The 16,072-nt window shown below is 41.8% G+C and overlaps 1 protein-coding gene across 1 annotated transcript in view; it reads left to right on the top strand.

Annotated features, from left to right (window-relative positions):
- The window catches only part of TMC2 (transmembrane channel like 2), a 135,998-nt gene that overhangs the window by 4,652 nt on the left and 115,274 nt on the right, over window positions 1-16,072 (top strand). The window lies entirely within an intron of this gene.

Below are 16,072 nucleotides of genomic sequence, written 5' to 3'. Positions count from 1 at the left end.
CCCCTTACTTCACATCATATACAAATATCAATTCAAAATGAATCACAGACCTAAATGTAAAAGCTAAAACAGTAAAGCTCTTAGAATAAAATATAGGGTTAAATCTTTGAGACCTTGATTAGGCATTGAATTCTTAGATATGGCAACAAAAGAAAAAATCAATAAATTAGACTTCATCAAATTAAGAACATTTTTGCTTCAAAGGACACCTTCCAGAAAGTGAAAAGACAACAGAATGTAAGAAAATATTTGAAAATCATATATCTGATAAGTGTTTTGTATCTAGAATATATAAAGAAAGCTTATAACTCAGTGTTACAAACCAAATATCCTAATTAAAAAATGGGCAAAGAATTTGAATAGACGTTTCTCTAAAGAAAATAAACAAATGACCAATAAGCATATAAAAAGATACTCAAAACCACAATGACATACCACTTCACATACACTAGAATGTCTTTTCAAAAAGATCAACTGTAACAAGTATATGGAACACCCATACATTGCTGGTGGGAATACAAAATGGTGCAGCTGCTATGGAAAACATTCTGGCAGTTCCTCAAACAGTTATGAATACAGTTAACCCAGTAATTCTTTTCCTAGATATACACCCAAGAGAATTGAAAACATAGTGAATTGAATAGTGTCCTCTCAAAATTCCTGTCCACCCAGAACCTCAGAATGTGAACTTAGAATTAGAGTCCTTGCATAGTAATTAGCTAAGGATCTCAAGAACAAATCATCCTGAATTTAGGGTGATACCTAAATCCAATGACTGATGTCCTTCTAAGAAGAGAAGACGTAATCGAGCAGAGAGGAACCAAGAAAGAAAAGCTGGGAGCTGAGCATGTCCTTTGGACCCAGGGTCCCTGCGCTGAGAAACTCCTAGACTCGTGGGAAGATTGATGACGAGGGCCTTCCCCCAGAGCAGACAGAGAGAGAAAGACTTCCCCTGGGGTTGGCACCTTGAATTTAGACTTCTGTTCTCCTAAACTGTGAGAAAATAAATTTCTATTTGTTAAAGCCATCCACTTGTGGTATTTCTGTTACAGTTAACTAAGACACACACCATGTGGATTCCAGAAGGAGATGAGAGATGGAAAGGGAAAGAATATTTGAAGAAATAACGACAGAAAATTTCCCTAATCTGGTGAAAGACATGAATCTGCAAATCCAAAAACTTCAAAGAACGCCAAGCAGGATAAACCCAAAGGGATCCACAGCAAGGCATATCATAGTTAGGCTCTCAAAAGTAAAGAAAATGAAAGAATCCTGAAAACAGAGCAAAGCAAACAGTCACATACAAAGGATTCTCAATAAGATTAAATGCCGATTTCTCCTCAGAAACACTGGAGGTCAGAAGGCAATGAAATGATATATTTAAAGTGTGGAAAGGAAAACACTGTCAACCAAGAATACCATACCCGGCAAAACTATCTTCCCAGAATGAGGGTGAAATCAAAACATTCCAAGACAAACAGAAGCTGAGAGAGTTCATACCCACCAGATCTGCCATATGTAAGATACTAATGGGAGTTCTGCAGATGGAAGGGGAAAGACACTAGAAAGTAATTCAAAGCCATACGTAAAAAAGAAAGACTCCTAAAAAGGTGAATTGCATGGCCAAGTGTAAGGGCTAGTAATAGGTGTTCAAGCTTAATAATTGTAATTGTTTTGACCTTTATGCTTTTTAATAAATGTATAAAAAGAAATGATAAAATTGTTACAGGACACATAAAAAAATGTTATTAGTGATAACAAAATGGGTGGGAGTGGGAGGAATGGTAAAAGTATAGGATTTCTAGTATGTTACCGACTTACCCTAGGATGTTATAAATAAAACAAGCTGCTAAATGTAATGTTCGTGGTAATCACTAAGAAAATATCTAAAAAACATACACAAAAGGAAAGGAGGAGAAACCAAAATGGCTCACTACAGTAAACCAACAAAACAAAAGCACGCAGTAGTCAAGGAAAATGACAAAAAAGGCTTAAGGCACGTAAAAACATACAGCAAATGGCAAAAGTAAATCACTTCTTATCAGTAATTACAGTGAATGTAAATGGACTGAATGTTCCAATCAAAAAGCAGAGAGTGGCAGAATGAATTTAAAAACATGATCCAACTGTATACTGTTTACAAGAGACACACCTTAAACCGGGTTTATAACGGGAAACATTATAACACCAGTGAATTCCATGAGCATGGGCCCATTGCCACACTTCATTTGCTGCAAAGTGAGTCCCTTGATCTGAAGCGATACTGTATGGGATAATACGACGGTGGATAAGGCGTTCTAACGTCATGGATGGTAGTTTTGGCAGAATCATTGCTTATGGGGAAGGCAAATCCGTATTCAGTGTGTCTATTCCAGTAAGAACAAAAATGCTGCCCTTTCCATGATGGAAGCAGTCCAAAGTAATCAACCTGTCATCACCAGGTTGCTGCCTGATCACTTAGAGTAATGGTGCCACATCCAGGACTCTGTGTTGGTTTCTGCTGCTGACAGACTGGGCACTCAACAATGGCTGTAGCCAAGTCGGCCATGGTGAGTGGAAGTCCATGTTGCTGAGCCCATGCATAACTTTCATCCCTGCCACCGTGGCCATTTTGTTCATGAGCTGTTGGGCAATGACAGGATGGCTGGGAAAAGAGGATGACTGATTTCCACAGAACTCATCATCCTATGGAGTTGATTGTTAAAATTCTCCCCTGCTGAAGTCACCCTTTGGTAAGCATTCACATGAGACACAAATATCTTCACTTCTTTGGCCCATTCAGAGAGATCTGTTCACATTCCTCTTCTCCGTACCTCCTTGTCTCCAATTTTCCAATCATGTTCCTTCTAAGCCCGTTACCATCCAGCCAAATCATTGGCCACAGCTGGTGAATCAGTATACAGTTGCACATCTGGCCGTTTCTCCTTCCAAGCAGTGTGAACAACCAGGTGCACTGCTGGAAGCTCTGCCCATTGGGAGGATTTCCGTTCACCACTGTCCATCAGGAAGTTCCTAGAATGGGCTGTAGTGCTGCCATTGCCTACTTTCAAATGGTGCCTGTATATCGCGCAGAACTGTCTATAAACCAGGCACTAGTTTTCTCTTCCTCAGTCAGCTGCTCATGAGGACCCCCCAAAAGCCCTTAGGTGCAGACTGGGAAATGGAAGGTAGGGTGACAGGAGTGGAGACTGTGGACATTTGGGACACTTCCTCATGCAAATCACTTGTGCCTTCAGGTCATGCTCCAACCTGATCTCATGCATACTGCTTCCGTTTAATGATGGAGTGCAGCTGTGCATGTCTGATTTTATGGCTGTGTGGGTCAGAAAGCACGTAGTTCATGATGGGCAGCTCAGGCCATATGTTGACTTGGTGGCCCATGGTTAAGCATTCAGCCTCCACTAAGGCCCAATAAGAAGCCAAAAGCTGTTTCCCAAAAGGAGAGTAGTTATCTGCAGAGGATAGGAGGGCTTTGCTCCAAAATTCAAAGGGTCTGCACTGTGATTCACCAATAGGGGTCTGTCGAAGGCTCCAAACAGCATCTCTATCTGCAACTGACACTTCAAGCACCATTGAATCAGCCAGATCATACAGCCCAAGTGGGAGAGCAGCTTGCATGGCAGCCTGAACCTGTTCCAGAGCCTTCTCTTGGTCTGGGCCCCACTCAAAACTAGCAGCTTTCTCAGTCACTTGATAAATAGGCCAGAGTAGCACACATAAATGAGGAATATGTTGCTTTCAAAACCCAAAGGAGCCCAGCAGGCATTGTACCTCCCTTTTAGTTCTGGGAGGGGCCAGATGCAATAACTTCTTCACTTTAGAGGGCATATCTCGACATGCCCCACACCACTGGACCCCTAGAAATTTCACTGAGTTGGAAGGCTCCTGAATTTTTTTCAGATTATTTTCACACCCTCCTGCATGCCAATGTCTTACCAATAAGTCCAGAGTCATTGACACTTCTTCCTTTCTAGATCCAATCAGCATAATACCATCAATGCAATGGACCGGTGTGACATCTTGTGGAAGGGAAGGAGGATCAAGTTCCCTGCGGACTAAATTGTTACTTAGGGCTAGAGAGTTGATATACCCCTGAGACAGGACAGAAAAGGTGTGTTGCTGGCCTTGCCAGCTGAAGACAAACTGCTTCTGGCAATCCTTCAAAACAGGTACGGAGAAAAAGGCATTAGCCAGATCAATACCTGCATACCATGTACCAGGAGATATATTAATTTGTTCAAGCAATGAAACCCCATCTGGAACACCCACTGCAATTGGAGTCACCACCCGATTAAGTTTTCAGTAATCTATCGTCATTCCCCAAGAGCCATCTTTTTTGCACAGGCCAAATAGGCAAGTTGAATGAAGATGTGGTGGGAATTGACACCCTTTTATCCTTCAAGTCCTTGATGGTGGCAGTAATCTCTGTAATCCCTCCTGGAATGTGGTATTCCTTTTGATTTACTATTTTCCCAGGTAGGGGCAGTTCTAATAGCTTCCACTTGTCTTTTCCTACCACAATAGCCCTTAATCCACATGTCAGGAATCTACTGTGGGGGTTCTGCCAGTTGCTGAGTATGTTTATTCCAATTATGCATTCTGGAACTGGGGAAACCACTACATGATGGGTTGGGGGACCCACTGGATCCACTGTGAGCCAAAAGTCAACTAAGACACTGTTAATAACCTGACCCTCATATGCCCCACTCTGACTGGTGGGCCACAGTGATGTTTCGGGTCTGCTGGAATTAGTGTCAGTTCAGAGCCAGTGTCTGGTAATCCCTAAAAAGTCTGATTATTTCCTTTTCCCCAGTGAACAGTCATTCTCGTAAAAGGCTGTATATTCCTTTGGGGAAGGCTGGGAGAAAGATTAACAGCATGAAATTTTGGTAATATAGTGGGGTCCTTCCTCAAGGGCACCTGGCCTCTCCTTCATTCAAGGGATTGTGAATCTATAAACTGTCTCAAGTCTGGGATTTGATGGAGGGGCCGTGACTCTCTATTCTAGCGATTCGAGTTAGACTCCTGTTCAGTTGAACTAGAATTCTTCTGCTTGTACAGATCAAGTAAATAATCAGTAGATTTCCTACCTATTTCACTCCTAGGGACCCCGTGACTAAGTAGCCAATGCCATAAGTCTATATGAGTCAGACTATCCTGATTACTGCTTTGACTCTGTTGTCCATTATGGTAAGCCACCTCTTGTCCCTTACCACTTTGGGGGCCAATCAGCCCCATTGTAGTTAAGCGTGTTAATTCAGTTAGGACAGTTCCCACTGTCAAGTCTGACTGACATAAAATAGCAATCACAGCAGTCTTCAAGAATGCTGGAGCTCCCTTCACAAATTTTTTCCCTACCATTTTTGTAGAAGGTGTTTCCTCTGGGCACTCCAGGTGTACATCTTTGGGTCTAACCTGATAAATCTACTCTAACATGCCAATTTTTCCAAGTCTTTGAATTTCAGTATACCAAGGCAGCTCTGGCACTTCACTTGATTTAGTGTGGGCTATTGCATAATGCATGTTTCAGCGAACCAATCAAATAAATTCATACATCTTTTCCTAACCTCTTGAGCTAAAGCACGAAATGAAGAATCTGTGCTTAGTGGGCCCATATCAATAAAATCAGGCTGATCCATGTTTATGTCCTTTGCACCATTATCCCACACCCTTAATAGCCATTCCTACACATATTCCCCAGGTTTCTGTTGGTACATATTAGAAAACTCAATCAGTTCTTTTGGAGTGTAGTGTACCTCCTCTATGATCACGCTTTGTACTTCATCTTTTGGGGCTCACTGGGACTTAAGTCTGGTTATAGATTTAGAAGCAAAAATGGGTGGTGAAGATGTGTTCTGAGAACACTCACCAATGTGCTGTAAGGCATCTGCCTCAGGTGATGCCCCAGGCAATGATTCAGAATCCTCCTCAGGGTATGACTCAGGCAAAGGCTCTTCAGACTTGCAGCTGGATTAATCTCACCAGATGAGAGTGAGAGGGCTGGTTCTGTTGCCAGGACTGAATCAATGGAATTCGAGGGCTCAGTGTCACCAGCATCTTGATTATCTGCCCATGTCTCCCCAATTCAAGTTTCAGGATCCCATTTCTTCCCAATCAATGCCCAATTTAACTTTCAGACAACATTTGAGGTTGGGAATCCAACTGGTGTTGTAATAAATTCACTTTTACAATAAGACTCTGGGTTTGGTTTTTGGCAATATCAGCTCTGTTACTACAAGAAATAAGCCTTTCTTTCAAGGAACAAGTGGAAATTTCGAGGTCGTTTATGTGGCACTTCAGCTGTAACTCTGAAGCCCTGAGATCATCTCTTTCTTTTGTGACTTTGTCTGATGAAAGTAGGACCAACCAACCAGCTTTCAATACTTCTCATTCTGACAAAATTGTAGATAGGTATCAAACATGCGATCACCCAGAGCCTTGCCTCTCATCAATACATGATCTATTGGTGGTGATATTTTGTGTATTTCTATTGCCACCTGATACCATAGATTACCAGTGCCCCCTTTACCAGCAGAAGCAGAGTCATCAACATCTTTAAGACTAACCAGACTTGAAAACCAATTTAGAAAACTCATCCTTACAATTTTCTTTCTCTAGAACCATTCTCAGTACCAAATGTCTTAGGCTGGGTTCTCTAGAGATGCAAAACCAGTGAAGCATATTTTATATAGCCTGGTGGCACAGTGTTTCAGAGCTCAGGTGCTAACAAAAGGTCGGCAGTTCAAATCCACCAGCCGCTCCTTAGAAGCCCTATGGGGAAGTTCTACTCTGTCCTGTAGGGTTGCTATGAGTCTGAACCAACTCAATGGCACCTAACAACAACATATATGTATTTAGAGAGAGACTTATATCAAAGAAATGGCTCATGCGGTTGTAGAGGCTGGAATGTCCCAAGTCCATAGGTCAGGCTCGAGGCTTCTCCTGACTCATGTAGCTGCAGGGGCTGACAAACCCGACATCTGCAAGTAAGGTAGCAGATTGTTGGATCACAGGCTGCAGAGGCTGATGAATCCCAAGATTGGTAGGTAAGCTGGCAGGTCACCTGCTCACAGGCTGTGGAGGCTGACGAATCCCAAAATCAGTGGGTAAGTTGCTAGCTCCAGTCCCAAGAACCAGACGTCAGATGAACAGGAGACAGATACAGAATCCAAAGAGAGCAAAACCTGCCAGGTTTGCCAGAAAGTCCACATATATTGGATGCAGCCACACCCCCAAGTAAATTCCCTTTCAACTGATTGGCTTCTCATAGGAGATCTCATCACAGAGGTGATCACATTACATCAGATCTCATTATGGAGCTGATTACATCATTACATAGCTGCAAAACTACATCATAACTGCCAAACCACTGAGAATCATGGCCCAGCCAAGTTGACACACAGATTTAACTATCACAGAACCCTTACCCATTGCTGGTAGGAAAGCAAAATGGTACAGCCATGGTGGAAAACAGTGTGGTGCCATAGCTCTTAACCACTGGTGGTACACTGGTTAAGAGCTATGGCTGCTGGCCAAAAGGTCAGCAGTTTGAATCCATCAGGCACTCCTTGGAAGCCCTATGGGGCAGTTCTACTTTATCCTTCAGGGTTGCTATGACTTGGAATCCACTCAATGGCAATGGTTGTTTTTTTTTTTTACCATACGACCCAGCAATTCCGCTCGTAGGTATGTACTCAAAGGACTTGAAAGCAGAGACTCAGATAGATACTTTACACCAATGTTAATTGCAACACTATTCAAAATAGCCAAAAGCTGAAATAACCTAAATACCCATCAACAGATGAATAGATATGCAGAATGTGGTACATACGTACAATGGAATACTACTCAACCAGTAGGAGAAATGACACCTTTTTTTTATTTATTGTGCTTTAGACAAAAGTTTATAGCTCAAGTTAATTTCTCGTACAAAAATTTATACACATATTGTTATGACCCTAGTTGCAATCCCTATAATGTGACAGCACGCTCCCACTTTCCACCCCTGGTTTCCCGTGTCCATTCAATCAGCTCCTGTCCCTGTCTGCCTTCTCATCCTGCCTCCAGACAGGAGCTGCCAATTTAGTCTCATGTATCTACTTGAACTAAGAAGCACACTCTTCACGAGTATTATTTTTTGTTTTATAGTCCAGTCTAATCTTTGTCTGAAGAGTTGGCTTCAGGAATGGTTTTAGTTTGGGGTTAATAGAAAGTCCAAGGGCCATGTCTTCTGGGGTTTCTGTAGTCTCAGTCAGACCATTAAGTCTGGTCTTTTTATGTGAATTTGAGTTCTCCACCCCACTTTTCTCCTGCTTTGTCAGGAACTCTCTGTTTTGTTCCCTGTCGTGGCGGTCATCGGTAGTGGCAGGGCAACATTTAGCTCCTCTGGTCTCAGGCTGATGGAGTCTATGAACATGGCTGTGCATATATCTGTTCGTGTGAAGGCTCTTATTTCTCTAGGATATATTCCAAGGAGTGGGATTACTGGATCGTATGGTACTTCTATTTCTAGCTTTTTAAGGAAGGGCCAAATCGATTTCCAAAGTGACTGTACCATTTTACATTCCCACCAGCAGTATATAAGTGTTCCAGTCTCTCCACAACCTCTCCAACATTTATTATTTTGTTTTTTGGATTAATGCTAGCCTTGTTGGGGTGAGATGGTATCTCATTGTAGTTTTGATTTGCATTTCTCTAATGGCTAATGATCATGAGCATTTCCTCACGTATCTGAATGTCTTCTTTGGTGGCGTGCCTGTTTATATCCTTTGCCCATTTTTTAATTGGGTTACTTTTCATTTGTTGTTGAGGTTTTCCAGTATCTTGTAGATTTGTTGGAGTCCAATTTTTCATAGTATTCTGTTATGATCCTTTTAATTTCATTTGGGTCTGGTGTGATATCTCCCATCTCATTTCTTATTTGGGTTATTTTCTTCCTCTCCTGTTTTTCTTTTGTCAGTTTTGCCAATAGTTTATCAATTTTGTTGATCTTTTCAAAGAACCAGCTTTTGATCTTGTTAACTCTTTCAACTGTTTTTTTCTATTCTCTATTTCATTTAACTCTACTTGAATTTTTATTGTTTCCTTCCTTCTGGTGCCCGTGGGCTTCTCTTGCTTTTCTCTTTCTTCTTGTTTGAGTTTCAGGGTTAATGTTTTGATTTTGGCCTTTCTTCTTTCTGGATGTATGTGTTTAGTGCTATAAATTGATCTCTGAGCACTGCTTTTGCTGTGTTCCAAAGGTTCTGGTAGGATGGGTTTTCATTCTCATTTGATTCTGTGAATTTCTGTATTCTGCCCTTGATTTCTTCTATAACCCAGTAGTTTTTGAGCAAGGGGTTGTTCAGTCCCCATGTATTTGATTTTTTTTTTACTTGCTTTTTTTGTTGATTTCTCACTTTTATAGCTTTCTGGTCACAAAAGTTGCTTTGTAATATTTCGATGTTTTGGATTCTCTTAAGGCTTGCTTTGTGGCCTAATACGTGGCCCATTCTAGAGAATGTTCCATGTACACTGGAAAAGAAGGTATACTTGGCTGCTGTTGGGTGGAGTGTTCTGTATATGTCTACGAGGTCAAGTTGGCTGGTTGTGGCATTTAGATCTTCCGTGTCTTTATTGAGCTTCTTTCTGGATGTTCTGTCCTTCACCGAAAGTGGTGTGTTGAAGCCTCCTACTATTGTTGTGGAGCTGCCTATTTCTCTTTTCAGTGCTGTTAGAGTTTGTTTTATGTATTTTGGAGCTCTGTCCTTGGGTGCATAAATATTTATTATGGTTATGTCCTCCTGGTGTATTGACCCTTTAATCATTGTATGGTGTCCTTCCTTACCCTTTGTGGTGGATTTTGCTTTAAAGTCCATTTTGCCAGAGATTAATATTGCCATTTCTGCTCTTTTTGGATTGTTGTTTGCTTGATATATTTTTTTCCACCGTTTGAGTTTTAGTTTGTATCTTAGAGTCTAAAGTGTGTTTCTTGTAGGCAGCATATAGACGGATCATGTTTTTTTATCCATTCTGCCACTCTTTGTCTCTTTATTGGTGCATTTGGTCCATTTACATTCAGCATAATTATCGATCGGTATGAGCTGAGTGCTGTCATTTTGATGTATTTTTTTGTGTGGTGTTCACAGTTTCTTTGTTCCACTTAATATTCTGTGCTGAGTTGCTATTTTCTTTTCATCTTTTTCATTTTTGTTCATCTTGTATTTGTTGAGTCTTTATGTTTTTCTTGTTTTTTATTTTGATGTGTAGGATTGATAGTTTCCTTTGTGGTTACCTTAGTATTTACCTCTGTTTTTCTAAGTTTAAACCAATCTTTTATTTCTTGATATCGACTTGACTTCCTCTCCATATGAAAGTTCTATGACTACATTATTTAGTCCCTCTTTTTTGTTTTAATGTTGTCATCTTTTACATATTGACGTCTCTGTTTCCCTATTTCAGTGTTTTAGCTTTGATTTATTTTTGTGACTTCCCTATCTGGGTTGATATCTCGTTGTTCTGTCCTGTGTTCTAGTCTTGGATTGTTATATGAAGTTATTGATTTTCTAACTAGACTCCCTTTAGTATTTATTTTAATTTTGGTTTGGTTTTTACAAATTCTTTCACTTCTGTTTATCTGGAAATGCCATAATTTTGCCATCATATTTTAGAGACAGTTGCTGGATATATAATTCTTGGCTGGGCATTTTTTTTCCTTCAAGGCTTTGTATATGTCATCCCATTGCGTTCTTGCCCACATGGTTTCTGCTGAGTAGTCAGAGCTTAGTCTTACTGACTCTCCTTTGTAGATGAGTTTTTGTTTATCCCTAGCAGCTCTTATAATTCTCTCTTTATCTTTGGTTTTGGCAAGTTCGATTTTAGTATGTCTTGGTGACTTTCTTTTGGGATCTACCCTGTGTGGGGGTCGATGAGCTTCTTGAATAGATATCTTCTCGTCTTTCCTCTTGATAGAGCCCCACATAATTCTTAGGGTGTCTTCCTTTTTTTTAAATTCTTTTATCTGATTTTTCCTCAAATAAATTGATGTCAAGTGCTTTATCTTCAATCTCACTAATTCTGACTTCCATTGCCTCCATTCTGCTCCTGTGACTTTCTACTGAGTTGTCTAATTCTGAAATTTTATTGTTAATCTTTTGGATTTCTGTTTGCTGTCTCTCTATGGGTTCTTGCAGCCTGCTAAATTTGTCATTATGCTCTTATATAACCTTCTTAAGTTTCTTTTTTGCTTTGTCTGTGTGTCCTCTGGCTTGGTCAGGGTTTTGCCTGATCTCCTTCCTGATCTCTTGAAGAGCTCTGTATGTTAACCTTTTGAATTCTGCCTCTGGTAACTCCAATTCCTTATCTTCCTCCAGGAGGTTTCTTTGTTCTTTGTTTTGGTTGCTTGCTCAAGCCGCCATGGTCTGCCTCATTATGTGATTTGATATTGACTATTGTCTGTGAGCCATCAATAAGTTATTATCTTTATTTATTTTATGTTTGCTTTCTGTGTCCTGGCCTCTTTTGTTTTGTTTTGATATGCCCAAATAGGCTGGTCATGTAAGCTACACTGATTATTGGTGTCCCTGAAGCTCTCACATTCTGTGACCAGGTGGAGAGCTGTTACTAGGTATGTGAGCCCAGGAGTCCATTTACTTTTTTTGTGTGGATTCAGCTTAGGTGTCCAGGTCATCAGTCATCAACTGTGTGGTGTAGGCTCTCACCTATAGCCCTAGATAGGTGGGAGTGATTGGAGTAGGCATAGATGTCTGGCTGAAGTAGGGGGTTATGTGCTGATCAAGGCAGGGGGCTTACTGCTGCTCCTGAGTGTCTGGGTGGAAGTCACATCCCTGTTCCCTACAGCATGTAGGTAGGTGGGTTTTGCAGCTGGACTTTGGGAATCCAATGCTGTTGGCTGTAAGGACTGGGAGTCACCAACTATTCTTAGACCCCTGCTGCAAGTGGCTGGGTGGAGTGAGTGGAGCCTTCAGTCCTTAGGCCCCTAATGCAGGTAGGTGAGGACCCTGCTTAATGGGCAGGGTGGTGTCAAATGTCATGAACCTACCACTCTCCGTTATAGCAGATACAGATGAAAATAGGCTTCAGGTATATATCCTGTTATGTTGCGCTAATAAGGGCCTACACAGTTGAAATGGGCCCACAGAGGTCTATGCAGGGGTGAAAGGCATTCAAAGTCCATGGACTCCTTATGCCTGTGCTTAGGTAAAGCGGCTGTTGCCTGCCCTGAGTTCCTGGCTCAGGAGAGCTGGGAGATTTTTTCATTTGTTAATTTCTTCCCTCTCCAAAGCCAGGAGAATGGCTCAGGGTGTACGATATGTCCTACTTCTGGTCCAGGGAGAGCAGCAATCGCTGAAGCTGGCCTAGGACCTGGAGCAGAGCAGGGAGGGGGCAGGTAAATGGGAGAGAGGTATTTCCCAAAAAGTGGGTTTTTTTTTTTTTTTGATCCATGAGGTAAGTGAGATGCTTGTACCTATCTTTCTCTGACCGAGCACCATTTCTCACAGGTTCCGGAGGCTTGAGCAAGCTCTGCTGTTCAGTCTCTCCCGATGTGGGAAATATGTCTGGAGCACCACAAGTCCCAGCCCATCCAGCCTGTAGGCTGCTGGTGCTGGCCAGGTCAGGTCTGGCAACGTCTAGCTGCTTCTGAATTGTCTCTCTCTCCCCTTACCACTCAGTCTGATTCCTGAACTTTGTCTTTGATGTTTGGGGCTCCTAGATTGTCACATATCATTGATTCACTTTTTTTTTTTTTTTTTGGTCTTTGTTATAAAAGGGACCACAGGAAGCGTCTGACTACTCCACCATCTTGGGCCCACCTCTTGGCTCTCTCTTTTTTTTTTCTCTGACTCAGCCTCTTGGGGTGATGGGGAAGGAAGCAGGCAAAAACAAACAAACAGCAACATGCCCCCCTAGACACCACCTGGCTTTATGCTTTTCTCTTGGATTGTGTATAATGTGCCCAGACAGTTCTCTTCACCTACCTGACTGTATTTGGCAGTAATATCTGCTGCCCTGGGGGTAACCAGTGCTCCCTCAGGTCCCAGAAACGTGTATGTAGGTGCAACTTCCTGACTGAAGTCAGAAATGGCAGGGACCACCCCCAGCACCTCCCCATAGACAAGACCCCTTTGTCCTTCAGTGCTGACCAAGAAAGGTGGAGGAAGTAGGTCCTACTTCTAGGAACCCTAGAAACCACCTGTCTTACTTTCCTTGTGCTGCTGTAACAAAAACACCTCAAGTGAGTGGCTTTAAAGAACCAAAATTTATTTTCTTACAATTCTAGAGGCTATAAGTCAAAGGGTATCGGCCATGTCAGTTTTTCCTTGTTGGTAGCTCTGGGCCTTCCTTGGTTCCTTAGCTTGTTGATGATCCTTAAATGGCATCTGTCTTCCCCAGTACACATTTGCCTCTGTGTCTAATCTGTTCTTCTTATAACTCAGAAACAATTAGGTTAAGAACACACCCTACACTGATAGAAACAAAAACAAATCTGTTACCTTCGAGTTGATTCTGATACATAGGGACCCTATGAGACAGAGTAGAATTGCCCCCATAGGTTTCCAACGTTATAATCTTTACAGAAGCAGGCTGCCACACCTTTCTCCCATGAAGCAGTAGGTTTGAACTGCTGACCTTTCAGTTAGCTGCTGAGTATTTAACCACTGTGCACCAGGCCTCATTAAGATAAGAAAGAAAAACCTATTCCCAAAAAGGATTACATCTACAAGTATAGGGGTTAAAATCCCAACACATATTTTGAGGGGACACGGTTCAACCCACAACAACATCCTGATCGTAATACAAGCCAAAAGCTTGCAGGCACACTTAGCTAACCTCCAGATCTCCATGACCCCCCTGCTGCTCTACACCACAACCCTCCCCGAGTAGTGAGCCCTTCTCTGGGGGTTAGTAGGTGCAGCACAGGGGCTTTGATAGCTCCAGCTCACAGTATCCCACTGGGGTGTAACCTTCCCCGTAACTGAATTCTCTCCATCGTGCTCGTTTACCACGTTCTGTGAGCAGACACTGGATGTTTTGTAAGTAGATATACCCACAGCTAATTATGTGCCTATATATTTTTTGTTGGAGGGATGAATTGAAATCATGTTCAAGAAGCTTCCCCATTAACAAGGGATTTTGTGACAAACTGAATTTACACACCCTAAAACTTTTGGTTGAGATTTCATGTGTTATTTTTGTTAATATTGTTGTCTTGGGTTTAATTGTCTCTGATCAAGCCACATCCATGAAAGAGAATTACTACAGAGCTTCCTATCCTTAAGCCCTAGCAGAGGAATGTTCATCATTCTGATAAAATATTAGAGCACACCAATATTATTATCCTTCAGAGCAATGTTTTTTTATGTTAAGTCGAGAGTCCAATAAGTGTAGCTCAACATAAAGTCTTATGTTAGGCCGAAGAAAAGAAAATTAAAAGACTGTATGATGAAAAGTTGAGATTTTTTTTTTATGCCACCTGTTTTGGTTTTGCTGCCTCTGAACTAGGTTGTTACTGTTTTTTTTTAATGTGCAAATGTGCTAAATCAAAAGGTTTCTCATTACAAACATGGTGAATCACCACGAATAAAAAGGCATTTCTTGATGAAGTAAAAACTCTGAAGGCAAAGCAAAGAAGACAAGGAATCTTCCCAGGGGCTTGAAAGATCTCAAACACTGGATCCCACTTGACAATTACGTCGATTTTCAAAAATGAAATATTAACATATACCACTCTGTGTCTCACGAAAATAAAGTAGTTTAACAGCAATTCTTAGGATAGGCTCAATATATACAGTGTCCTCATCCTCTCTATGGATTAAATTGTATCCTCCAAAAATACAGGTTGGAGTCCTGACCCCTATACCTGTGTATGTTATCCTGTTTGGGAATAGGGTTTTCTTTGTTATGGTAATGAGGCCATATCAGCGTAGAGTGAATCCTAAACCACTGTTGGGTAATATAAATAAAATAGATGCTGCATGGAAATCTCCAAGGAACCAAGGAACAAAGGGGCTACAGAAGCTGAAAGAGACAGGGATCTTCCTGACACAGACAGTTGACAGAGAGAGCCTTCCCCTGTAGCCAAGGCCCTGAATTTGAACTTCTAGCCTAAACTGTGAGAAAATAAATTTCTGTTCTTTACAGTCACCCACTTATGGCATTTCTGTTACAGCAACACTAGGCAACTAAGACATCCTCCAAAAGAAATTCACCACCTTCTGCAGGGACATGGTATGTCCAGTTCCAGGAGTATCCCACCACTCTGGAGCAGAAGATCAATGATGCAAGGGGAATACAAGCCAAAATCAGAAATTTGGCAAACCGCTAACTTCATCCCAAGTGGTCTCTGAAGCACAACATGAAAGTGGTATAAAGAACATGGATATCAGTGTAATTGTGATCTCCAACACAGCTGCCCAGACTTTCCACACCTTGTGGCTGCTCCACCTGCCCTGGCATCATTGGAGGCTACCAGGCAGGATATATGGTCTCTCTCCACTGATGGCTGGAGTTAGACATTGTTTTCTGACACTCCATATCCAGTGACAAAATCTTCTTAAGGACAGTAAAATCTTTAGGATTTGATGACTTAGTATCACAGAGGTTATTACTCATCTTCTACTTCTAACCCTCTGTTTGAGCCACTTTTGCCCCTGCTCAACACCTTTCAGGGTTCTGTGTCTTGACAAGATGGTTCGTCTCCTCCACACAGTCTGCCTGGCCTGCCCATTGGCCTCATCCTCCTGCTGGCCTCCCTCACACTTACCCACCAGCAAAGCAACACTACACAAGTTATACCAGGCTTCTTGCCTTGTTCTTCATATTAACTTTGCACAGGATGCCATCCCCGTGCCTCTTTTCCTCATCTTTTAAAATTCAACTCAGCATACTGCTTCCTGGAGGTCTCCTCAGATCCTCGCATCAGCAAGACTGGGCACCCGCTCTTCTGGGCATTGTGGAGGGTCAAGACCTGCCTCACAGGAGAGAGAGAGATATTTCAAGGTGTCAAGTATGGTCAACTCAATCAATGAACAGTGGGAAATGGGGTGGTGGCTCCTTTGGGCTGGTTTGGGCTCTA

The sequence above is a fragment of the Loxodonta africana genome, chromosome 24, assembly GCF_030014295.1.
Source record: "Loxodonta africana isolate mLoxAfr1 chromosome 24, mLoxAfr1.hap2, whole genome shotgun sequence".
Classification (NCBI taxonomy): domain Eukaryota; kingdom Metazoa; phylum Chordata; class Mammalia; order Proboscidea; family Elephantidae; genus Loxodonta; species Loxodonta africana.
Note: the sequence above shows the minus strand (reverse complement) of the source record. Positions and strands in the feature narration are given on the sequence as shown.